We start from the raw sequence: 27,028 nt of genomic DNA, 5'->3' as shown, positions 1-27,028 counted from the left end.
TGATATAGGATTGCTTGGTTACTAAGTGAGACAATTAGATTTTATCAAATTCTGATCAGTGAATTTAGTTATATTTTCCATTGTTGAATAACAAAAGTTCATTTCAAAATTTTAGAAAGCATTCATCTGTAATTGTAATAAATGTATACTTCAAAATGCAAATGATTTTAAATCTGATGAGTATGAAGGAATAGTACCACATTTTTGAATAGTCATTAACAATGTCATCTGATTTTTGGAACTGATTAAAATTAAGACTATTTTCAAATGAGAGTGTAAAAACAAAGACAAAATGATTTCTCATATGAATAGAATGGTAGGGTTGACAGAGATGTACAGATAAACAGGCTGGGTTTGAAATCTAATTTATGAATCTGAAAAAATCATTGGCAAGTTATTCTTATGTTAGCCTATCTTTTACTCTGATCTAAATTCAGGGTGAAAATAGTTCTTCCTTTAGGATGACTTTGAGGAATAAGTAAGTCACCACATGGAAAGCAACGAGAGCATTTCAGAGTGTTTAGTAAAACCGTGGTTCCAGTTTGATTCAAAACAGTCACTTTTTTTCATGATCTATAATTTAGGAATTATCTTTTCTGATTTCCCATTCAACTGATGGGTTAGAAACTCAGGTTGACCTCACACAGAATATTACTAGCTTGTGCTTATAGCTGAAGAAGGGTCACGTTCATCCTGCCACGGTCCAGGTCACTAGAGCAAGGATCTCCATCCAGACTGTTACAGTGGTGTCGGTCACAAATTAATTTTCTATAAAAAAATGTTTTGCACAAGTCCTATCAATATCTTATAAACCACATTTTTAGTAAGAATGCCTCTGTCTGGCCCTTGTTTTCACTTGTTGCAAATAATTGAAAGGGGGTGGGGGTCGGGAAAGTGAAAGAGACTATCCCAAATTTCACTGATACTTTTTGGCTCTCACTTTGAATCTTTGAATCATGCAATTAGCTACCTTTCGTGATTCTGTGTGTTACCTTGGAGAGCTGCGGCATTTTCCCTGAGTCTGATGCCCTAGGTTTAGACAGGATGATGAGGCACATGTGCTATTTCGGAGTAACTCACAATAGAAAGACTTGGTTACTCACTACACAATACGCATTGAGATGTTATACACCTAGAGCCACACCAAGGACAGCAGACTCAAAAGGAAAAAATGCACAGTCACGGAGACAGGAAGGCTATAGCGGTTTAGGCTACTCAAGCTTTGTCACAAAATACTTAGGATTTAGAAACTTTGTGAAAATATGTAGGGACCTAAATATTCTCTAGAGATTTTCTCTAAATGTGTGATACCTGGAATGTATTTCCTAACAGTTTAGATTCCGAACATGAATCATACGTTTATGGTGGATCTTAAATGCTGCACAACCTTTGAAGAAGTGTTATATAAAATATTATTGAGGGGTAATGAAGTAATAGCTTTTTAAGAGAAATGAATGATCTTTTGAGCTCTCTCTTCTCTCTCTCTCTCTCTCTATCTCTATCTCTCCCTCATAAAAGTCTACCACCATGACTTGAATCAATTCTCTAGGTAACTTTTTTCTACTTTGCTTTTATGTACATGAATTAAAAAATTGGACCCTCAAACTCATCTGCTATATTCTTGCCTTTATGTTCCTGACTATTAAACAATTTGTTCGGCCTTATAGCTTAATGTTTTTTCAGCCACCAAGTTGCAGATGCTACCACGACACCAACCTGGACAGAAGACCTTATCAAAATGTGTCCTGGGACCTCACCTCCCCAGACTCCTACCCAGACTAGGGAAAGAGAGAGGCAGACTGGGTGTATGGATCCACCTGCCAACGCCCATGTTCAGCGGGGAAGCAATGACAGAAGCCAGACCTCCCACCTTCTGCATCCCACAGTGACCATACTCCTAGAGGGATAAAGTCCATACTCCCAGAGGGATAAAGAATAGGAAAGCTGTCAGGGGAGGGGATTGGATATGGGGTTCTGGTGGTGGGAACTGTGTGGAGTTGTTTCCCTCTTATCCTACTGTCTTACTGTTATTTTAAACAAGTGAATAAAAGTGTTCTAGTTGACAATTACAGAATTTGTGGAACAGCTCAGTGTTTGTTGTCTCTGCCACAAGGTTTTGTAAATTCAGCAGAGTAAAGTTCTAGAAATTAGGGAATATTCTAACAAGGGAAACAGGTAACACAAAAAGGAGCCACAGCTACAGCAAAATCTATAGTGAGAAGATGCACATCTCCCCTATGCCTGTGGGGCCTCAGGCCCGAGGCTTAACTTGCCCAGTGCATCCAGCCTAACCCACAGTCCCTGACCCCTTCACTTCGCCCCACTACAGCAGAAGATGCGTTTCTCTCTCAAACCACAGTTCACTGTAGCATCTGTGGTCTTGCAGTCTATATTTGAATGTTAATAATTTAACGACAGAGAAGAATCATTAGATGAATTAAATAGATACTTGGAGGGCTAGGAAGATAGTTTACCTGGGTAGTGTGTCCACCAGACAGGAAAAAAAAAAAAAGAAACCTCCCTGTTGTGGTGCCTTTCCCTCTTTCTCTTGGCCTCTCTGTGTCTGTCTCTTTCAATAAAAAAAAAAAAAAAGTGGACTCTTTTTTTGAGACAAAAAAAAAAAAATATATATATATATATATATGGAAAGGGCCCACTGTCTGAGAAATCCAAGCCATTATTTCCATGTGAGTCTGAGCAGGATGACCCTAAGCCTTTCCCTTCTCAGCGGGGCAGTAGGCAGGCTTCTTCTGACCTTGTAAACTTACAATGGATGGTCTTTTTCAGACTCTGAACCTTCCCGCACGAGCTTCCTCATTCCCGTTGAACAAAGGCCATAAATGACCGTGTATGGCCAACTGAAACCCACTGAACATGTCCTGGCTTTGCTCAACTGTCCCCTGCCCCCCCTGCCTGGACGTGCTTGTAAATCACCCTTAGAGAAAAAGGCCTACCTATATATTGTGAGCACATGCTGAGACCTTACACAGTAACTTTGCAGTTGTGATCAAATACTTGATTGGTCAAGATTTAGCTCTGTGTTGTGTCTGGATGAATGATTACCTACCTTCACCTTTCGCAAACCTTTGGGTGTATCTACTTGCTTGTAACTCCCAATAAACGAGTCCTGTGTTTCCTTCCTCTCCGCACAATCTCCCTAGTCGCTAGGGTCTCCTTGGGCCTCCATTCTCTGCCACCAGTGGCCAGGGAGTTGGAAGACCTAAGGGCCACCCACAAAAATTAGCAATCTATAATCAATTAATATGCTTGTCATTATCAGTAGTGAGGACTAGGAGTGGAGGGTAGAAAAGATCTAGAAGCAAAACTGAGTTTGACTTGGTGAGGAAGAAGGCATCTAGACATATATGGTAGTAGGAGAGTTATTGTCAAACATAGTTCACCATCAGGACTTTATGGTAATAAATAGAGTTGTGGGCATCTTAATACAGTCAGGGAGTGACTGGACTGGTGTCCACACTCCAACACAGCCTGGGAGGTCAGTGTGATACCTTCACTGAAGACCACCACATTTCAGTGGGATTCTTCCTGGATCCTTTATAAAGGTAGTCCCAATTGTAAAATCTTGTAAAAGCCTTTTTAGAGGTAAATAACTGAAACTAGTTCTCCATACTTAGAAGCTATTTGTACATTAAATAAAAATCCCTTGCTCTTTTTAAATATTTGTATTGAGCTATATTTTATGAATTGTAAATAGGTGTGCTTATTAAGGTAAAACCTGATAAATATTCCATGTACCATAATGTATTTGACACGATGTACATGAAGTTTTCCAAGTTTTTATGTGAGAAAACAAGCAAGCAAAATCTTTTAGAGCTGACATATGTTATGCCCACACACCGAAGAGGCATGTATACAGTTTGTATGTATACTATCAAATTACATAATATTTTCTACACCAGTGAGAAGCCTACACACTTAGTTCTCTTTTAGAGCATTTCCCTGCTCTTTCTTTCCATCTATCTACATCTCCATATTTTATTGAGATAATAAATCATTAAGATAATTTGTCTCTCCCGCTTGGATCGATTGTGATTTATTAATGAATCAAGGAGAGCGCTGAGATTCAACCTTAGAGCATCTGCACATTCTGAGACATTATTGAGGAGAGCCCTAGAGACTTGAAGACAAGTGCTTTCAGGGAAGACAGAACGGCACACAGGACTCCGTGAATGATTTCTCTACAATTATAAAGTCGTTCATGAAGCTATGGCCTTTATTCTCTCCACGCATCTGAAGTGAGCTGTGTTTGGGGTTCACAGTCCGTCAATGTGTTCATTTCAATGGTGTGCTGTGTGAGATGCTGCTAGCCTTTGGTTTTCCTCTGCTATGAGAAGGCATTCTAACTGAAAGCTAATTCTCAATTTGATGAAACTATAATGCTCACTAAGTAAGAGAATTAAAACATTCTGTGTGTGAATTCTGATGTTGATTCGCAGCCCTTCAGTATTTAAGCTCTTTGTTTTGGTGGTATTTCTGAATATTATGAGTTCCACTGAACCTGATAATTCCAAAGATGCCAGAAGAACTATGTCACTTTAATTACTGTTCAGTAAGTGACAACACCAAGATGTGTTATTTCTTGCAATGACAAGAGGTCATTAAGAGGCTATCCATTATAACACTGACCAAAAAAGAAGTCAGTGTGTGTCATGAAATAGCTCGGCCATTCACATTTATATAAACTAAACACGATTCTTTCAACACATATATTATTAAGTTGACATATAAACAAGGGAAATTTAGTCAGAATACTGGGGGAAATTATGCTGTTAACATCTTGTTTGTAAGCCAACAGAGGAAACCCCATGGATACTGACTAAAGATCTCTGAGAGTTTCCTCCAGTTGAACTCAAGGTCGGTGCCTTCCTGAATGACTTTCTTAGAGCAGACACATAGCGAACGCTGTGCCTTTGAGATGGCTAGCTTTTTCTTCTCTAACATGTTATGGGAGGCGGGGTTCATGGTTTACAGTGAAGTTGTTGACACATGGGCACCAGTTCTCTTTTCCCTGTGAGAGGCGTCTGCAAAAAATTCTCACTCCCAACCCAGATGGGTATTATACCATCATGTACCAAGACCCCAAGACCCCTGCAGACTTCTCTCTTCCCTCCTCTCCCAGAGTCCTTTGCTTTGGTGCAACATACAAACTCAGTTCAAGTTTCACTTTGTGCTTTCCCTTTCTGTCCGTGTCTCATACATTGCTCAGATAAGTGAGATTATCCAAGTTCATCTATTTTTTTTTTTTTGGCTTATCTCACTTCACATGGTTCCTTCCAGATCCATTCAAAATGAGGCAAAGCAGCTGAATACGTTATTTTGAACACAAGAGTATTATTTGAGGGGGGTATATATCTTTTTAAAGATATTTTTGTAAGGTATTACAACCCAAAGCTATGTTTCTGTAGCACCTAGGAAACCTTTCATTGCAATGTGATGTTCAGTGACAGTCATGTTCCTGATGTCCCAGGCAATGTGAGAAGCCCCATCTGTCTCTAAGCCGTTTCAAGACAAACAAGTCTACCGATCTAGAGGCCATTTTGTTTTTTATAGAAGGTGAGACAGAAAGATATGGAGGCAGAAGGAAGGAGAGACTCTGCACCATGGCATCTCTCTCGGGAATCTTCCCTCCAGAGTTGGGTACCAGAAGATTTAGTGCTGGTTCTAGAACATTAGCTAGTGTGTTCTACTGTGTTCACCACCACCTGGCTCCTTGCTTTAATCTCACTAAGTTAAGATATCAAGAACTGTAGAAAGGTATTGGACCTTCGAAGCTGTTTAATTCAATACTTTCCAGTATATATGTGGAAACAGTGTAAGTGACTGATAAAGGGCAAAGTCACTGATGAAAATAGACTGAGATTCCAACATAGCATTGACCTTAGGGTACAGCTGTCTTCATCTGTCCGTGCCGACTTCAGTGCTTGATAAACTTCTAACAAACCCTGTCTAGTTAATACATTTTCCAGCATTAGTCACCTTATATAGAATAGTTAAATGGAGATTAAATAAAAACAATAATTTAGTCTAGTAATGGGATTAGAATAAGAATGAGTACTTACTGTCAACAGCGGAAAAAGGATTGGCATATTATCTGCTGATTTCATTCACTTTCTAATAATTTACAGCAGTGCTCGCTGTGGCAGCACATATGCTAGTAGTCTACAATACCTGAGGGCAACAGTAGTGGGGAGGAGCAGGCATTAGGTCCCCGGCTCAAGACCCTGGTCCCCACCTGCAACAGGGAAGCTTCACAAGTGTTACAGCTGTACTGTAGGTGGCTGTCTGTCTCTCTTCCTCTCTCTCTATTTCTTCCCTCTCAACTTGTCCCTGTCTCTATCCAAAATAAATAAATAAATAAGTAAATAGGGGACGGGCAGCAGATCAGGGGGTTAAGTGCAAATGGAGCAAAGCACAACAACAGGACAGCAATAACAACAATATTTATAATAATAACAACAATAAACAACAAGGGCAACAAAATGGAAAAAATGGACTCCAGGAGCAGTGGATTTGTAGTGCAGGGACTGAGCCCCAATAAAATTGGAGACAGAAAAAAGAAAGACAAGAAAAAAGAAAGTAAAAAAGAAGTAGTTATGAAACTGACTCAGGAAAAAAAGAATTAAATACTTTATAATTTCCTTTCTTCTCTGCTTCCCTCCTTCCCTCTTTTTTTTCCTGCTTGCTTTCTTTTCTTATACAGATAGAGAAACACACACACACACACACACACACACACACACACACACACACACACACACACACATGTTCCAGGACTTCTGAAGCTTCCCCTCTGCAAATGGGGACTAGGGGGCTCGAACCAGGGTACTGGAAGATGCCCACTTTCATTCTTTCATCCCTGCGCTTTAGTCAAAGATCGTGTGACACCCCTAATGTGTGTATGTATGAATGCACATGATACCTAGCAGTGACTTTTTTTTGCAATCACACTATGAGATGGATGTTTGAGGAAAGAAAAAGTTGTTTATTGCTAAGGTTCCTGAGGCAGGAGAGGAACGAGCCCCCAAATGTGTCTTCTCATTCCTTTGTCTTGGAGAGCTTTTCTTAGGATGAGAGAAAGTGTTGAGAAAGGGGTTCAGCTGTGTGGGAGTTTCAGCTTGCAAGATCAATTTCTTCTTCCCATCTGGTTAAGCAGAGACACCTTCAAACAGTCAGTCATCTGGATTTCCAGGGAATATTTACACAGGATACCTGACTAAACAGGACAAAAATCTTAAGAGCATGTGGCTACCTGGATGGTATTATTTTCTGAGTGTTCTTTTCTAAAACATAATTCACCACATCACACTTTCTAGCTGTGTGTGTGTGTGTATTTTTACTGGACAGCTTTACCATCTCTGAGAGGCAGGTGATAAACAGAGCTAGGGTGCCTTTCTGTCTTTCCTTGTCTATTACAGAGCACTTGAGACAGATGCAATTTCTCTGCCAATCAAGTCCGCCTTGTAAAAACATGGGTGAAAAGAGTTAACTTTTGCCTGCAGGAAGCCATCAATTCCAAGGAGCCTTCTTCTTTTCATGAGAGATGGAGTCTTTGTAACACTGTCTGCTGATAGTGCAGGTATAAATATTTCAAACTTTATATCACTATATGTGGACAAGAATTCACTAGAAGTTGGGTATGATTTCCACAATCTGTATCACAGGACACATGATTCTCCAGACAGAGGAGTTAATTCTCCATCCATCCACCCACCCACCCACCCATCTCTCCATCCCTCCATCCATCCACCCATTCACCCATCCATTCACCCACCCACCCATCTACCCATCCAACCACCCATCCCTTCATTCCTCTATACCTCCACACATCCCTCCATCCATTGTCCACCCATCCAACTCTCCATCCGTCCATCCCACCATCCATCCATCCATCCATCCATCACTCCATCTATCCCTCCATCACTCCATCCCTCCATACCTCCATCCATCCACCCATCCATTCACCCATCTACCCATCTACCCATTCAACCACCCATCCCTTCATTCCTCCATACCTCCACACATCCCTCCATCCATCCATCCATCTACCCATCTACCCCTCCAACTCTCCATCTCTCCATCCCTCCATTCATCCATCCATCCATCCATCCCTCCATTACTCCATCCATCCCTCCATCACTCTATCCATCCATCCCTCCATCCCTCCATCCCTCCATCCCTCCATCCTTCCATCCCTCCACCCATCCACCTATCCATCCACCCATGCACCCACCCACTTAGTACATTAATATGACAAAGATAACAGTCAGCAAACATTCCCCGGGTGTCTGTGTGAGAGGAAGGAAGTGACACATTAGCTACCTGCACATTAACATGCCTCTAATTAATTAGGTTCTAATGTCTGATAAAAGAAAAATGAGAATCTCAGAAAGATATTGCTTTGAGATATTTCCCTCTGGGCTCATTTACAAGTGAGCAGAAGGATAGGAATCTGGTGATGGGGAAATTTTGCATATTTATGAAAGGACAATCTGATAGACTTCCAGAAGATTTTTGACTCCATGGATGTTGCACAAGTTCATGCCACAGAGTCATGGAGAAGTGAGTCCCCAGGAGGGTTAAGCCCTCCTAGGATATTTGAGGCCAGGGCCTGGGTGGTGGGATTTGTGGTTGCAGGTTCAAGTCTCCAGTCCCCCCTGCAGGGGAAAGCTTTGTGAGTGTAAAGTGGTGCTGCAGGTGTGTGTCTGTCTGTCTCTCTTCCTCTCTAGCTCATCCTTCTCTCTCCATTCCTGGCTATCTCTACCCAATAGCCAATCAAGATAATAACAAATTTCAAAAATGATTTGAGGCTTAATATAGTTATCTGTAATAATATCCAATATGATATATAAAACAATAGACTTTTTGAGGAAAACACCTACCCTGACATTGCTTTACATTTGGGGGCCATATTAGAAAGAATCTAGAGCTTAGAAGTTTATAAGTAAATAAACAAGGTGATAGGGTTAGTGAAAAAAGCAACAAGATTTGAAAATCCCTGAAAAATAAAATAACCATTTTCCCCTTAAAATAAGTAACAATTGCTATGATGTTTCCACTTTAAAATAAAATATTTTAAAAATCAAATACATTGCTTCAGTGAATAAGAGGAGTGACTAACTTCTAATCAAATCCTTTTATTACTGTTAGGGAAAAAAATGTGCATGAACAGATTTGCACTTTCCAGAAGAAAAGTCACAGATTAAAAAAATAAAAAATAGTTTAACATCCAAGTCCTTGATCCACTTGGAATTTACTTTTGTATTTGGTGAAATACAGTGGTTCAGTTTCATTCTTCTGCATGTTTCAACCCATTGTTTCCAACACCATTTGTTGAAGAGACTCTGCTTTCCCCATGTAATAGTCTGGGCCCCTTTGTCAAAGATTAGATGTCCATACGTGTGGGGCCTCATTTCTGGGCTCTCAATTCTATTCCACTGGTCAGTGTGTCTGTTCATGTTCCAGTACCAAGCAGTTTTGATGACAATGGCCCTATAATACAGTTTGAGATCTGGGAGTGTGAGGCCTCCGGTTCTGTTCTTTTTTTCTCAAGATTGTTTTGGCAATTCTAGGTCTTTTCTGGTTCCAGATAAACATTTGTAGCATTTGTTCTATTCTCCTAAAAAATGTGCTTGGGATCTTGATGGGGATAGCATTAATTTGTAGATGACTCTGGGTAATATATTCATTTTGATGATGTTAATTCTTCCAACCCATGAACATGGAATATCTTTCCACTTCTTTGTGTCTTTTTCAATTTCCTTGAGTAGTGACTCATAATTTTCAGTATACAAGTCTTTCACTTCTTCGGTTAGGTTTACTCCTAGATATTTTGTTGTTTTTGTTGCTATAGAAAAAGGAACTGATTTCTGGATTTCAATTTCTTCTAACTTAGTGTTTGCATAGAGGAATGCCACTGACTTTTGAATGTTAATTTTATAGCCTGACACCTTCCTGTATTGCCTGATGATTTCCAAAAGCTTCTTGCTGGATTCCTTAGGTTTTTCCATGTATACTATCATGTCATCTGCAAATAAGGACAGTTTGACTTCTTCTCTTCCAGTCTGTATGCCTTTAATTCCTTGCTCCTGCCTGATTGCTATGGCAAGAACTTCCAACACTATGTTGAATAGTAATGGTGATAGTGGGCAGCCCTGTCTAGTACCTGATGTGAGTGGAAATGCTTCCAGTTTTTCACCATTGAGTATGATGTTGGCTGTAGGTTTGCTATATATAGACTCCACTATCTTCAGGAATTTTCCATCTATTTCCATTTTTTGTAGTGTTTTGATCATAAAGGGATGTTGTATTTTGTCAAAGGCTTTCTCTGCATCTATTGATATGACCATGTGGTTTTTGGTCTTGCTTTTGTTGATGTGGTGGATCACATTGATTGATTTACGTATATTAAACCAACCTTGCATGCCTGGGATAAACCCCACTTGGTCATGATGAACAATCTTTTTGATATACTGCTGTATCCGGTTGGCTAGAATTTTGTTCAATATTTTCGCATCTATGTTCATCAGAGATATTGGTCTGTAGTTTTCTTTTTTGGTTGTGTCCTTGTCTGCTTTTGGTATCAGGGTGATGTTGGCTTCATAGAAGCTGGCAGGGAGTATTCCAGTGTCTTCAGTCTTCTGGAAGACTTTTAAAAGTAGAGGTATTAGTTCTTCTTTGAAGGTTTTGTAGAATTCATTTGTAAAACCATCTGGTCCAGGACTTTTATGGTGTATTGTTAAATGGGAATCTGGGGAATGTTATGCATGTACAGACTGTTGAATGTAAAACATTAATTCCCCAATAAAGAAATAAATTATAAAAAAAACAGTTTAAAGCAATCTGATCACAAACAACTACCAACTACCTCACAGAGTTGCATTTGAGAGGATCAGGACCTTTGATACTGGCTAAAATATTGGCTCAAAAAAACTCATGCATATTTAAGATTATTATCAGCAATGCAAGTGTGTGTGTGTGTGTGTGTGTGTGTGTGTGTGTGTGTGTGTGAGAGAGAGAGAGAGAGAGAGAGAGAGAGAGAAAGAGAGACAGAGAGAGAGAGATCCATCAAGGGTTCATGGGGTCATGCACATATGTGATTCTTTGTTTTCTTTAATTTCAAAGACAGAGAGGGAGAGAGAGGGAGAGAAGTAAGCAGTGAGAGATAGCACCATGTGACTCCATTGTTCCTTCATGTTTCTCCTGGAGCTATTCATGGGATCTCAAGAACTTGACCTCAGTCCTAACATAAGGTAAAATAGAAGTTCCATTGGGTGAAGTTCCATTTCCCAGGCAAGTGATTCCTTGTTTTCAACATTTGCAATATATATATATTTAAGTATCATCTCTTTGTTCTTGCAAGGCTATCTATAAGAGCTACCAGTCCCGGTTTACACCATAGGATCTATATACTTAACCGTATATTTGATGTGTAGGTATCAGCCAAAAGTCTTATCTAGGACCTAATCTAAGTAATGGGACCACTATTTTCAGCTCTTAACTCTGTTTCACCCCTCAGCAGGCTTTACACACTGTACAGATCTGGTCAGTGATGTCATGATACACCCAGCCTGACTATGCAGTAGCCACTGACACACGGTCTAAGGTGGCAGTCAGTAATAGTGACTACTGAATGAATGACTGATGACTTTTGCCCAGGTTATGCACACAACACTTTTGCACCTGATGCTGATTGCTGTGATGTTAATCTGTTGTGCCCTGATACTAATTGAAGTAATGTATACAGTTTGTTGAAAAGGCAGAGAAAGTGGGAGGCTAGAGAGAGCAGAAGCAGAGGTCCTCTCTCTCTCTTTCTCCCTCTCTCCCTCCCTCTCTCTCTCCCTCTCTCTCTCCCTCTTTCTCTCTCTCTCCCTCTCCCTCTCCTCTCCCTCTTTCTCTCTCCCTCTCTCTTTCTCTCTCCCTCTCTCTATCCCTCTCTCTCCCTCTCTCTCTGTCCCTCTCTCTGTCTCTGTCTCTCTCTCTTCCTCTCTCTTTCTCTCTCTCTCCCTCTCTCTCTTTCTCCCTCTCCCTCTTCCTCTCCCTCCCTCTCTCTCTCCCTCTCTCTGTCTCCCTCTCTCTCTCTCCCTCTCTCTCTCTCCCTCTCCCTCCCTCTCTCTCTCTCCCCCTCTCTCCCTCTCTCTCCCTCTCTCCCTCTCCCTCTCCCTCTCCCTCCCTCTCTCTCTCTCCCCCTCTCTCCCTCTCTCTCCCTCTCTCTGTCTCCCTCTCTCTCTCCCTCTCTCTGTCTCCCTCTCTCTCTCCCTCTCTCTCTCTCCCTCTCTCTGTCTCCCTCTCTCTCTCCCTTTCTCTGTCTCCCTCTCTCTCTCCCTCTCTCTGTCTCCCTCTCTTTCTCTCTCCCTCTCTCTCTCCCTCTCCCTCTCTCTCCCTCTCTTTCTCTCTCTCCCTCCCTCTGTCTCTCCCCCTCTCTCTCCCTCTCTCTCTCCCCCTCTCTCTCCCTCTCTCTGTCTCTCTCTCTCTCTCTCTCTCTCCCTCTCTCTCTCTCAGTCTTCTCCAGTGAAAGTGTCACATGCTGGGGACCTTACCTCTCCCAGACCATTCTCTCTCAGGCCTGCTCTTTGGCCTGACCCCTGGCCTTGTATTTGGTGTAGTTGGCAGGATATCTGGAACTTGGTGTAGGTTGGTGGACCTTTGGCCCTGACTATGACATTAGGGAAAATTCTTTATACTTTCAAACTAAAACAAATATTGACATCAAACTAAAATAAATATTCAGCAAGCCTACCATTAGTTACTATCCAGTCCCATTATGTTTTCTCTTTCAACCACATATGATGAGAGAAAGAGAAAGACATAGAAATAGAGGTCATACAACATATCTCTATAGGTTATTTATTTTTCCATTTGCTGGATGATCTGCCACTAAAAAAAAAAAAAAAGAAAAAAGAAAAAACAAGAAAGGAAGATAGAAGGAAAGATGAGCTCTATCAAGCAAGGTACACCTGACTTCAGTTTTTATGATTTTTAATGATTAAGATATATATATATATAGATATATATATATCTATATATATATATAAAACCAGCTATTTATTTAATAAGTGTATAAATATTTGTATAAGACATGAAATGTTTCTATAGTATTGTAAATTAAGTTTAATTCTATACATTTTTCTTTTTTAGTAAACTAAACATTTCAATGTTAATACATTTCTTACTTATTAGGGAACTTAATGCTATCTGAGGCTAAAATTCAAAGAACGCACAACAAACTGTAGTGACATTTGGGGCTAACAAAAGGGCAATTCATATCTGAACATAAATTTGGAAAAACATAAACTGAAACTAAAATTACAGAGGCTACAGCAACAGTCATGACCTACAACAGTCAAATAATGAAATTATTTAAAAGCGAAAGTATGAGGCCATTTTTAAAAATATCACATAGATTTTTCTGTTTGTTTTGGCCCCCGAACGATCAGAATACATTCATAAGAAGCATTTTGTTTAAGTATAGAGTTCAGCTACCAGAGAGATTGCACCCACATTGTCATCTAGTAGACACAATCTGATCTAATTTGTTTTCAATTTTTTTCTTTTTTTAACATGTATGTATTTATTTATTTATTCCCTTTTGTTGCCCTTGTTGTTTTATTGTTGCAGTTATTATTGTTATAGTCATTATGGGTGTCGTCGTCGTTGTATAGGACAGAGAGAAATGGAGAGAGTAGGGGAAGACAGAGAGGGGGAGAGAAAGACAGACACCTGCAGACCTGCTTCACCGCCTGTGAAGCGACTCCCCTGCAGGTGGGGAGCCGGGGGCTCAAACTGGGATCCTTCCACTGGTCCTTGCGCTTTGTGCCATGTGCGCTCACCCCACTGTGCTACCACCCAACTCCCCATTTTTTTTCTTTTTTAATTTAATTTAATTTTTAACCAGAACACTGATCTGCTCTGAATTGTGGAGGAGTAGGGAACTGAAGCTGAGACTATGGAACCTCAGGCATGGGAGTCTCTTTGCATAAACAATATGCTGCCTACCCTGCCCCTCATCTAATTTTTTGTTTATTTTAACTGTTTGTGAAGTAAATTAAAATAAAAATAAATAACCTGAGAAATATACATGGGACTTTACAGTCATGAATAAAAATAGTGCATTTAATCAAAAAAAGAAATGACACTAAAAATAAAGTAACCACCTATGATAAAATACAGAACACTAAGAACATAAATACAACAACTCCTGTGTGTGTGTGTGTGTGTGTGTGTGTGTATGACATTGATAAGGACTTTGAAAACTTGGATGACTGATTGTACAGAATATTCTCAGTGGTCTAATATATGACTGCTAAGAGATCAGAAACATCCTAGACATTAAATGTTTATTCTGATTTTTTGCTAATACCCCACTTAAGTCTACTCAGAATTTCAAATAAAATTTTTATGGCAACACTAGTTCTTATGTATCTTAATTAATATTCTCTGATATTCACTAAAAATTAAGTAATCACTGAGAGAGATGCTTTTAAGTCTGTGGTACACCAATTAATTAAACGGTATTGAGCTTTGCTTTCAGCTGGGCAGTCTGCTAGATTTCAGAAACTGAAAGAAATACAAGGAAAACATATCTAGTGCTTTTTTTCAAGATTTCTCTGCCAAAGTGATAACACACTACAGATGATTCAGCAGTTGTAAATGATATGATAAAATGACTTATTAAATTTACACCTGGACTTTAATTGTTCAATCATCTAAAATCCTGCATTTGCCTTTCAATTTTATAACTATTCACTTTAGATTTTACAGGAATATGGTTAAGTTTAGGAGATGCCATAGAATAGGAGTGAGAGAATAGTTAATCCAGAAACAAAAAAGGGAGCTATAACTTGAAAATCTTTCTCTTCTTCAAAAATATAGTTCAATCACCGAAGGGAGGCTCGGGATATCCTGCCCTGCCACTCGAGAAAGACGGCTCCTGAAGTGAGAGCAGCCTGCCACATTCCTCGTTCCTCAGATGTGACCATGAGCTACAAGCTCAGACCAACAGGGACTCAGAGGTCACACAGGCTCTGGCGCTAAATATCAATGTACATTTACATCTGGGCCCTGGAGCAGGTGGATGGAGGCAAATAGTTCATTTTAGCCACAGACTTTTTCTTTTAAACAACAGGAACTACTCCCTACCCTATTTTCTAGCCCTTTTCTCTACTCTGACACTAGTCTCTCAGACAATATTTTTATCCAACCTCAGGCTGGTTACCAAACTCAAGCGAAATGACCATAGTTGTATGGCCCCCAGGAACATGCCTAAAATGGATTTCCTAGCTTTCTTCTACCCTAAGACCCCTACTCTCATCTGGTATAATGCTACTTTTTGGTTCCTGTTTATTAACCATTTTGTCTCAACTTAGGTCATGCCACCTTCCAGACACCAAGTTACAGATGCTACCATGGTCCCATCCCAACTTCTCTGGGCAGACGACCTCACCAATGTGTCCCACACCCTCGCATCTCCAGAGCTCTGGCCCACTAGGGAAAGATAGAAACAGGCTGGGGGTATCGATCGACCTGCCTGCCAATGCTAACATCCAGCAGAGAAGCAATTACAGAAACCAGAACTCCTATCTTCTGCTTCCTCTAAACAACCTTGGTCCATACTCCCGGTGCGGGAGAAGTGATAGAATGAAGAGAAGAGGGCTCTGCACTCCAGCTCCATCAGCACCCAGACAGAGAGAAGAAAAAGGAGAGGGACATATGGAGGTAGCTATGATGTCAGGAGTGGCTTAGTGAGGAAGAGGACTGAATCAGAAAAAGAAGGGGCGACTATGTATTAATGTGGACAGAGAGTTGTAGAGAAGACGGTTGGCCCATGTCTACAACTTCAGGGGAACTGTGGTGATTGCAGTGGGGAGAGGGGAGATTCAGAACTCTGGTGGTGGGAATGGTGTGGATTCAAACTCCTGTCGACATGTAATTCTGCAATATAAAAATAAAATACAAAATACATAGTCTTTGCCTAAGAAGATCTTCATTCACTCTATGCATCCTGAGTGAATGCCCACTGGAATGGGAGAAGCTCTTCTCATGTCATATATGCGACAAAAGGTCAGTAACCCAAGGAAATAACTAACTCACAGTACTCAGCAACAAACACACACACAAACCCATTCACACACAAGAAGAGGACATGGACAGGTCCTCACCAACGAAGAGATCCAAATGAACTAACGGCAGACAGGTGGAAACTGCTGAAAGTCTGCAGCTATCAGATAAATGTACAGACACTGGGCGGCAGCACTTCACGCCTGTGAGCATGTCCTCCACGAGAAAGGGCAGAAGCAGCAAGTGTTGGCAGTCATGTGCAGACAGAGGCTCCTTCTCACACGCTGCTGAGAACGCAGTCTGGTCCGACCCTATGTGGGAAACAGTCTAGAGACTTCTCAGAACACTAGAAAGTAGGGTAGAAAAATCTACCCTATGATCTAATCTCTTAGGATTTACCCATGGAACGCGACACTACTTGTCAGAAGAGATCCCTGCTCATCTACTTAGATGTCTGCACGATCTGTTATAGCCCAAACCTGGTGCCAATCTAGATGTCCGTGGACGGATACGTGTAAGGAATGATGAAATCTTTGTTACCTCTTTTTAGATGGAGCTTGAAAGAAAACTAAAGCGAGATAAACATGAAATAGGGAAGAATGCATACCAGACAATATCATGTCTTTATCTAAACAAACAAAGAAAGGGAAAACAGAGGATGAAATTTGAATGTGCTATATTGCAGCAAAGCAAAGGAATCTGGGGGAAAGGGGGCAGTGCCAGGGGTAGAGAGAGCCTCAGACACCCAGTGCATGATGGCAGAGGAGGACCTGAGTGGAGGTCTGGGAGTGGTTTGTAGACACCTACAAAGGGGAGATAAGAAAATGCACATCTTTCTGAACAATTTGCCCTGCAAGCCATTGTTTCTCCAATAAAATAATCTGGGAAAAAAAAAGAGAGTGAGAGAGAGACAGACAGCATAAACCCTGAATCAATAATATGAAGGTTCTTTATGAAAATGTTTAGCTACTATGAATATCATAAGCCAAAATCAATAACATTCAGATCATGCAAACTTTTAACACAACAAGAGCTCCAGAATTAAGTTTAGCTTTTTCTGTTTTTTGTTTGTTTGTTTTGTTTATTGCTGGAGCTCAGTGCTGGCACTATGAATCCACTGCTCCTGGCAGCTTTTTTTCTTTCCATTTCATTTTATAGGACAAGAAGAAATTAAGAGAGGAGGGGGCAGAGAGAAAGAGAGAGGGAGAGAGAGGACACCTGCAGAACTGCTTCACCCCTTCTGAAGCGTCCCCCCTGCAGGTCGTGATCCTGGGGCTCAAACCCGGATCCTTGAACAGGTCCTTCCTTCGACATAATACTATGTGTGTTTAACCAGGTGCCCTGCCTGCCAGCCCCCTGAAGTTTAGCTCTTGAGATCCTGTTCTGACCTGCTCACCTCACCAACTTACTGGTGATAGACTTGAACTACTCAGCCAGTCCGTCCTCACCACGGCACATGTACCCACTGCTCGAGAGGCCCTCTAGCTACTGAACAAGTGGGTGAGAAGGAGAGAAAACTAGCTGTGCAACCTCTTCACTGAGTGTCAAAAGTATCAGCAGAAATATTTTTCTAATGATTCGACTGTGTTCTGTGCTTTTTCCAGGCTACAGATACTCCTCATAAAGAGCAAGTTCACAGCTGCTCGGCAGATAACACACTTAGCCTCTGAAGCTTGCCATCAGGTAAAACACTAGAATTTACAGAGTTCAGAAAAGCCTCCAGCAGTAACAGAATGTGTCCTTGTCAGCATCAACACCAGCTGATTTCTACCTTGGGATTGGGTCAAAAGACAACAATAACACCTGCGTCAAATTTTAAAAAAGTAACACATAGAGCTGAACCTCTTTATATCCAGAACCCTAAAAGTTCATAGTTTAGAATACATAGTCCACCGTCACCATGATTACCGCTTTGAAAATTTCTTTCGAATGTCTTCTTTTGTAATTTAAGTGCATCCTATTCTAACAGATAAGAATGTCTCTCTGATGTGGTCCGGGAGGTGGCGCAGTGGATAAAGCACTGGACTCTCAAGCATGAGGTCCTGAGTTCAATCCCCGGCAGGACATGTAACAGAGTGATGTCTGGTTCTTTCTCTCTCTCTTCCTATCTTTCTCATGAATAAATAAGTAAAATCTTTAAAAAAAAAAACTTTTAAACTGAAGGTCTCTCTGATGAGATAGTGAATGTCGCCAAATGAGGAGGCACAAGTATTTTGACCACACTGTAGCAGTCTTACTGCAAAAAGCTTGGCGTCACATATTATGGAAGCAATAGATGTCTTTGTCCCTTTTTTTTTTTTTTTTGTTAAAATGATAAACATTTATCAAGTTCCTAAAGGATATTATTACTAAATTCTCCCTCTGTTTATTTGATTTCATTGGACAAACAATATGCCTTTGGAAAGTTGATTATTGTAACAATGTAAAGTTATTGAAATATAATCCAAAAATTACCATTCTGTTTAATGTAGTGGCATACATATTTAATGTGTCTACCAATATACTTAAATACAGACATCCCTGTTTTTCCATGCATCTCTGTAAAATCACGGGATATAATTTGATTAAAGTTTTATGACAACAGAAGCTCTGGGTTTGTATATATTTAACTGCATGTTTATGTATGCGTGTGTTTGTGTGAGTGTATATTTCTTTATTAACCTACTTGCCGAATCTTAACATCTTCTACAATAATTATTGGGCTTGTTATCATTTCCAACTCTTACTTTAAAAGTAGAGATGTTTGCTTTCATATTTTCCTAAGGCCCATTTTATATAGTTCCCTTTCTACGTCAACTTTGTAAGAATATTTTAGTGGAAAACCAACTTTTTCAGCCCGAGGGGGTTTGTTATTGAGAGCATTACACCTGGAGCATACTTTATGAGCAGGGCAGGGGGCCCTTCCTTGGCTTTACAAATACAGATTTAAAAGTGAGTATTTGTACCAACCACCTCAGATTTATGGTATAAAAACAAACAGCAAGTGCACAGGGTCTTACGTGAAGGCGGTAATTATGCACTGTTAAACCATCCTATATACAATTATATCCATGAAATCACATTAATGGGAAATAATGGCGAGATTTTAATTACAAGTCAGCAAATTTCAGACATAGGTTATGTCACTACAACTTTTTTCTAACCACCTATATAATTTGTTCTTTTCTGAACGTGAATGACAATAAAAAATCCAGAAGTTCATTATTTAAGAAGACAGACTATAAAAGCCCCAACGGAACACTGAGTCTTAGAAAGACTGAGGGCCTGGCAGTGGTGCACCTGGTTAAGCACACGTAGTATTAAGCATGGGGATCCGGGTTTGACCTCCCTTGTCCTCTCCACGGATGGGCGGGAAGCTTCATAAGCAGTGAAACGGGTCTGCAGGTGTCTATCTTTCTCGCCCTCTCTCTCCCTACCCTCTCTCAATGCCTCTTTGTCCTACTGAATTAAAATAAAAGCCCCCTGAGCAGTGCTGGCACAGAGCTCCATTGATAGCCCTGGTAGCAATAAGGACAAACACAAGAAAGCTTCACAACCACCTTTTGAAAACTCTGCCAAGATTTTTCAGTGGTCTAAATTCCATCCTCAGTTTGACATAAAAACAATATTATTCTTCTGGGAGCATGAAAAACAGGATATTACTTCAATCAGATGATGAGTGAACTATTTTGATAAGCAGCTCTCTCTCTTCCCATCTCTCCCTCCCTCTTCTCACTCAATTTTATCAAATAATAAATAAATTTTTAAAATAAAATAAAAGGGAGTAGGGCGGTAGCATAGCTGGTTAAGCGCAGGTGGCGCAAAGCACAAGGACCAGTGGAAGGATCCCGGTTCGAGCCCCCGGGCTCCCTACCTGCAGGGGAGTCGCTTCACAGTCTGTGAAGCAGGTCTGCAGGTGTCTGTCTTTCTCTCCTCCTGTTTGTCTCCCTCTCCTCTCTCCATTTCTCTCTGTCCTATCCAGAAGTGGTACCTCTGCTGCCTGTGAGCGCTGGTTTTTAATCCTGGGAATCACTCATGCACCCCTTTCGGTCCTCAAGCCACATGTGTCTGTACTCGCCACTTGGTTGACTTCCTCCCTTCCTTCCTCCTTCCTTCCTTCCTTCCTTCCTTCCTTCCTTCCTTCCTTCCTTCCTTCCTTCCTTCCTCCCTCCCTCCCTTCCTTCCTTCCTTCCTTCCTTTTAAATTGCTGTTTCTTTAACTCAGACCCGGAACTGGTGAGCCCTACTGCCACACCCCCAGTCTGGCCACAGCCATCCCTGAGTCTGGCCTTATAGTCCAGGAAGTTGCTTTCTCTCCCCCTTTCTGTCCACGAGCCACACAAGTCTGTACTCACCTATGGCTTGATGAGTCTGAACAGATCCCGGTCATATTTTGTTGAGTTTCCAAATGACTACGTTGTTTTTCCTAGGCGATCGGGAAGAGCAAAAACATGACAACTGCTACTCCATAACCAGCCTCCAGGACTCCTCTGGTGAAATAATAATGATGACAATGATGATAGTAATAATAATAAATTTAAAAGATAATAATGAAAAAGTCAGCCCGGAGTCATGCAGAACTGAAGAAAAATTCAAAATAGTAAAAATCATACAACGTTCCTTTTACTCCATTAAATCTCACCTTTAGAAATGTGCTATTGGGGCCAGGTGGTGGCGCACCTGGTTGAGCGCACACACTACAGTGCACAAGGACCTGGGTTCAAGCTCCTGGTCCCTACTGCAGGGTGAAAGCTTCATGAGTGGTGAAGCAGGGATGTCGGTGTCTCTCTGTCTCCTTCTCTCTCTGTCTCTATCTAATAATAAATAAATACCATTTTAAAAAAGGAAAAAAAAAGAAAGAAATGTGCTCTTCAGGGCCAGCTGGTGGCACACTGGGTAGAAGCGCATATTACAATGTACAAGGACCCTGGTTCCGAACTGCAGGGGGAAGGCTTCAGGAGTGGTGAAGCAGGGCTGCAGGTATCTCTCTGTCTCTCTCCCTCTCTATCACCCCTGTCCCTCTCAATTTCTGGCTGTTTCATACAATAAATAAAGATAATACAAAAAAAAGAACAAAAGCAATAAAAATATAAATGTGCTGCCACTTGAAAATTTATGTTTATTGATAATTAACATCTATTTGTTACTAAAGCATTAGGGATTGTATTGACATTTTTGGATATTAATATTAACTCCAGGTGGTCTCTCCATGGTTAGAAGAACAAGCATTCTCTCAACTGACCTACTAGTTAGAGACTAACGAGTCACAGGAAATTTACTGGCAGTGAGAAATGAGACAAAGGTGAAGCTCCTGAAGCCTGGGAAACCAAAGACAATGTTCCAAAACCAGCCAGGCATGGATGGAGCGTCAGTATTGGTGGGATGTCTTTTATCTGAAGCCAGACCTGTAAAGCAGAAAGTACTCAGCAAATATTTCATGAATGACACCTGATCAGTCATTATTTTTGTTTTCTTCTTTTTTTTTTCAGTTGAGGTGATGTTGCAGAAATATACACAAGTCAGAAAGAAGGAACAAGCCAGATGTAGAATTAACACTTAGAGTTGGTGTGCAATGAGTGGATGGAATAGAAAATAAAGTCTTGGGAGTCGGGCTGTAGCGCAGCGGGTTAAGCGCAGGTGGCGCAAAGCACAAGGACCGGCATAAGGATCCCGGTTCGAACCCTGGCTCCCCACCTGCAGGGGAGTCGCTTCACAGGCGGTGAAGCAGGTCTGCAGGTGTCTATCTTTCTCTCCTCCTCTCTGTCTTCCCCACCTCTCTCCATTTCTCTCTGTCCTATCCAACAACGACAACAACAATAATAACTACAACAATAAAACAACAAGGGCAACAAAAGGGAATAAATAAATAAAATAAATATTAAAAAAAAGAAAAAGTCTTAGCAGTATAACAACTACAGAGGTTAGTGTTTACTCTGGAAGAGAGAGAGAGCGAGTCAAGTAAAACTTGATGGTTATGTGACTTGACAATTCACATTGGGAAATCTGTTCTTCTGTCTCCTCATTTGAGAAATTCTTGACTAAGCTCTCCAGATGCTCAGTGTTTCACTATAAATACAAAGTGTTTGCCATTCTAAAAAGGTTAGATGCTATTGTTTAGGGACCCTGGAAAGTCAGCCTCTGTAGTACTTACTGTCCACCCTGTTGTAACTTAATTCCAAAGCATCCTAAATGCTTTTTCTTATATACTTTTAAAACTATTCCTGTTTGGGGTTAGCTCTGTAGAATTAACTGCATTTCTCATCCTTTCTTGAGGGACCAAATTTGTATCTGTCCACAACTGGCTTTGTACACTCCAAACTACCAGATTGTGCTTGATGCTAAGACCAAAAGCATTAGTCTTTCTCTTTTATATCTGGACACACTTACCTAATCATTAGATCTTCCCACTAGAATCCAATTTCATCAATCCTTAAAATATTTCAGTCTACAATGAACTCCTTATCAGAAATACAAACTCTCATCCATTTGTCTGGAAAACTCCCTCTGTCAGTTCATGGCCAATCGATCAAGTTCTGTTGATTTAAAATAAGATCAATCAACTTCTTCTATTTTTATCCCCAACACACTAGTCTAATGCATGACCCTGTCTCACTTGGACTAATGCATTGGCTTCCTTACTGGCTTTTATTTTTGCACATCTAAGCACACACTCAGGGTATTTTTCCCTTGGTCAGATGAACTGATTTTTGGAAAATGTGAACTAGATAATATCACTCTGCTGCTTAAGAATATCTTGAATGTTCTGCACTTTATATGCTAGAGACACATTTTCTCACAATAAACAATAAGCTTAATGAGGGAGAAAACTTTTATAATTTGTTCATTCATGTCTGTTCAAGTCTGGAATAGTATTTAACATAGAGCTAATCTTTAAAAATGTCAATGGGTAAAATAATGATTTATTTTCTTGTTATCACTTTTGGGGAGAGTGTATCTGCTAGATTCACACTACAAAGGAACTCTAAGCATCATAATGTATTGTTTCTTAAGCTTTGTTAAGACTTTATGGGCAAAATATTATAATAAATGTAGAGGTAGAAAATTAATTCTTTTCTACTAGAGCATTCCAATTAGGCATTAAGTCTTCCTCTTTTTTTTCTTCCTTCCTTCCTTCCTTCCTTCCTTCCTTCCTTCCTTCCTTCCTTTCTTTCTTTCTCTCCTCCTTTTTTTCCCTGAATATGCTGTCTTAATCTGGTAAACTTCAGAACATAAATTCAAGTTATGATATGTCTTTATTTGATAAAAGAAAATGTATATTTGTTGACAGGACTGTATAGAGTCAAAAGTCATTCAAAGCAAGTAAGCTTCAAGTAGTGTAAGGGCAGGTCTGCCTTCTTTGCCACTCTTTTGTGTTATGTAATGCAAAACGCCCAATGCTACGTAGGCATTTGTTCAGCTAAACTGATGGGTGTGTAAATAGGGGTTTTCATAGACAGAAAGACATGGAGATTATAAGACTACCAGATTTCATATGAAAAGAGTCACAGATCGTCTACCGTATCGTTCACAATGACTAATTTCTCAAGTTAAAGTAATTTTTCAACAACACATAATGCAGGTGGTGTTGCATTTGCTTGAGCACATATGTAACCTTACACAAGGATCTGAGTTCAAGCCTCCAGCCCTTATATGCAGGTGGGAAGCCTTCTGAGCAATGAAGCAGTGCTGTAGTTGTCTCTCCTTGCCGCTGTCTCCCCCTTCCCTCTTCAATTCTCTCCTATCAAATATAAGAAAAATAAATTTTAAAAAATCTTAAAAAACAAACAAAACATAATATAAAAGGATCAAGGTATAGTCATATTAAAATGACCCCTGCATCTTATGGGTCTTTTTTCTTTTTGAAAATGAAAATCTCTACCTATGGTCAAAGTAGCTTGTAAACAATTAACCATATTTTCTTTTTAAAATATGCTATTTATTTATGATTGAGTAGAGACAGAAAGGAATTGAGAGGGAAAGGGGAGATAAAGTGAGAAACAGACAGAGTCCCCTGAAGTCCTGCTTCCTCCCCTTCCATAAAGCTTTCCCCCTGCAGGCAGGACCGGGGGCTCCGACCGGGTCCTTGGGCACTGCAATGTGTGCGCTTACCCAGGTGTGCTGCCACCTGTCCCCCATTAACCACAGTTTCTTAAGCTTCATAGGATTTATATATCTTATTCATTTCATATTGCAATTTTTGCATATGTAAATTATAACATGAAGTCTTAGAAATGACTTTCTGAGCTGGGAACCGCAAGGTCTGGCGCTACATGACAGCATCTCTCCCCGTATAGGTCACTGGCTGAAAGAGGTGGTCTTCATACTCCCAGCAGACCTGGGAATCACGATCAGCGCTTACTTAGCAATGTAAGCTTTAACTGAATTGGTAAACCAGGCTCAGGTTTGAAGTCATTTATTTCAGACACTTTTACTAGTGACTATAAAAGAGTACTTCAAACCCAAATACTGGTTTCTGATGGAGCTCAAATCAGCTGTGATTGTTCTGCACCTGGAAATAGATTATGAAATATTCACAATGAATGCAGTCACAGAAATCATCACTGGAGGTGAATTAACGTGGTCTGAAAAGAGAGGAACACAGAGGAATAGACTAGATGAGGAGCAAATCAAAACAGTGTTGCAATGACAAGAGCAATTACAAGGAACAAGTCAACCATCTTGCACAATGTTGATCACCGGAAGACAAAGTAGATAGAGAGACTGGGATCTCTTCCAAGTCCTTCAAGTCATGAAATGCCCATAGGTCTACTTGACTATAGCTGTACACTTATATAAATACTTGGGAGGAGAGAGAGGAATGTAAGAATGCTAAACACCTGGAGAATGATTCCACATTTTCAACAAATGTACATTTCTCTGAGAACACTTTGCATGAATATCCAGTCCCTTTTTCTTGTACATTTCTTCTTAGCTTTACTAAAATTAATTGTGAAATTTCCAGACTGGGTAAACAATAACAATTTATTATTTTTAAAAAAGTAAAAAAGAAAATATCAAGTATACAAAGATGAGCATTCTAAGACAAATGTTGATACCTAAAATGATTAATGAATCAAGACTATTTGGGAGCTGGGTAGTGGTCCACCTGGTTAAGGGCACATACTACAAAATGCAAAGGACCCAGTCAAGTCCCCACTCCCCACCTACCTGCAGGGGGGATGCTTCACAAGTGGTGAAGCAGGTGTTTGCCTTTCTCTCTCCTTGATCCTCCCTCTCTTCTCAATTTCTCTCTGTGCTGGGAGATTGTGCAGATGCAGTCACATCTGCCATGTTGTGCCCTCAGGGCACTGTCAATTCCCCATGATATTTGGAGTGCTATGGTTACTCCTCCCCCCTTCCCATTCTCACGAGAGTTTTTATCCTACCCTGGAGTGCTATGGTTACTCCTCCCCCTTCCCATTCTCACGAGAGCTATTCACATAAAAGCCCTTCTTCTTCTGCCCCTTTCTCTCTTGCCCGCCTTTCACTTCGGTGATTAGACGCAGGGAAGGTTGCTGTGTGAGGCGGCCATCTTTGCTACCTCCACGTGGCCCAAACTGCTGCTCTCTCACCCAACTCTGAGGTGCCAGCGCAAATAAAGGATTGTGTTCCCTTTCTGCTCCAAACCTCCTTTATCTGCATCCCACCCTTGCCGCAGTGGCATCTCTGTCTTATCCAAAAAAAAAAAAAAAGGAAAAATATGGCCACCAGTATTGTTGGATTCATAGTTCTGGCACTGAGCCCCAATGGCAACCCTGGTGGTAGTAAAAACAAATAATAAATAAATGAATGGATATTTTAAAAGATTAAAGAAAAGGATATCTGTGCATCGCAGTGATGAGTGTTGCAGATAGCTAATCATTTCCCACTGAAACTATATATTCTGTCCATACACAGACATTAAATATATATATTTACTTTAAGTGATGTTCTATTAGTGTGTTTTTCTTTGGGAATACAAGTTAAATTAACTCATAAAGTATGTTGATATTATTATAAGCATAATGACTATCTATGTAAACCAAAGAAATTATCAAAAAGTTTTTTTTGTGTGTGTTTTTTCTTAAATTTCGTATTTCTGTACACCATAGTGTTTTGTTCATAAACTCATGTAAAATCAGCATTCTTTTTAATTTAGTTTTATACTTTCCTTTTTAACTTTGTGACTTCTTACTGCTTTTTTGATATTTTATTTATTTATGTTCAGGAAAGATAGAAAGAAAGATATCAGAACACAGCTTAGCTCTACATTATAGTGGTGCTGAGAATTGAACAAGGGGCCTCAGACTCAGGCATAACCACTATGATATCTCCCCAGCTCAAATAAAGTATCACATTCTATAAATATGGATGCATTCATATAATATAGAGAATTTGTTTAAGTCAGACCAAAGTACATTCAAAAATTGAATTCTATTTCAAGACTCATTCCTGAGGATTTAATATTTGTGCCTTGACACAGTCGAGCACTTAAGGAGAATTAAAGAGAATTAAGGAGAATTAAATTTTAGGTCAGGACTAGAAAGCTGAAGACATTATTAAGAGAAATCACCCTTAGTATTTTTTTTCTCTTATTGGAAACACAAATAGTAGCAATTTAGATAAAATTCCCTTGCAATTTGGATTTTTAAAAACTCTAATAGTTTTTCCTATTTTTAAGATTATCTTCATTTGTCTGATAGAAACAGTATAAAAGTGAGAAGGGAGGGAGAGACAGAGAGGAGGAGAGAGAAAGAGACACCTGCAACCCTGCTTCACCACTCGCAAAGCTTTTCCCCTGCAAGTGGGGGCTGGGGGCTCGAACCTGGGTCTTTGAGCACTGTAACATGTGCACTCAACCAGGTGCACCACCATCTGGCCTCCTTGACTTTTTGTGAATCAGAGTATAGGCATCTTTGTTTATTACTTAATATGTTTACACTCATATATAAAGTAATTTATCCTTAACTAAAACATCGATCTAAGGATATGTCTTT

At 40.2% G+C, this 27,028-nt stretch overlaps 1 long non-coding RNA gene across 1 annotated transcript; it reads right to left on the bottom strand.

The window, feature by feature from the left end:
- Nucleotides 1–267: 267 nt before the first annotated feature.
- LOC132534769 (uncharacterized) lies at nucleotides 268–22,574 on the bottom strand. The gene is made up of 5 exons (XR_009546485.1): nucleotides 22,440–22,574; nucleotides 21,291–21,457; nucleotides 20,695–20,787; nucleotides 20,408–20,542; nucleotides 268–768 (listed from the first exon to the last, which is right to left on the bottom strand). It is a non-coding gene; the product is annotated as an uncharacterized LOC132534769 (long non-coding RNA).
- Nucleotides 22,575–27,028: the final 4,454 nt, after the last annotated feature.

Source organism: Erinaceus europaeus, chromosome 19, assembly GCF_950295315.1.
Source record: "Erinaceus europaeus chromosome 19, mEriEur2.1, whole genome shotgun sequence".
Taxonomy (NCBI): Eukaryota; Metazoa; Chordata; class Mammalia; order Eulipotyphla; family Erinaceidae; genus Erinaceus; species Erinaceus europaeus.
This window is presented reverse-complemented; position numbering and strand designations above follow the sequence as displayed.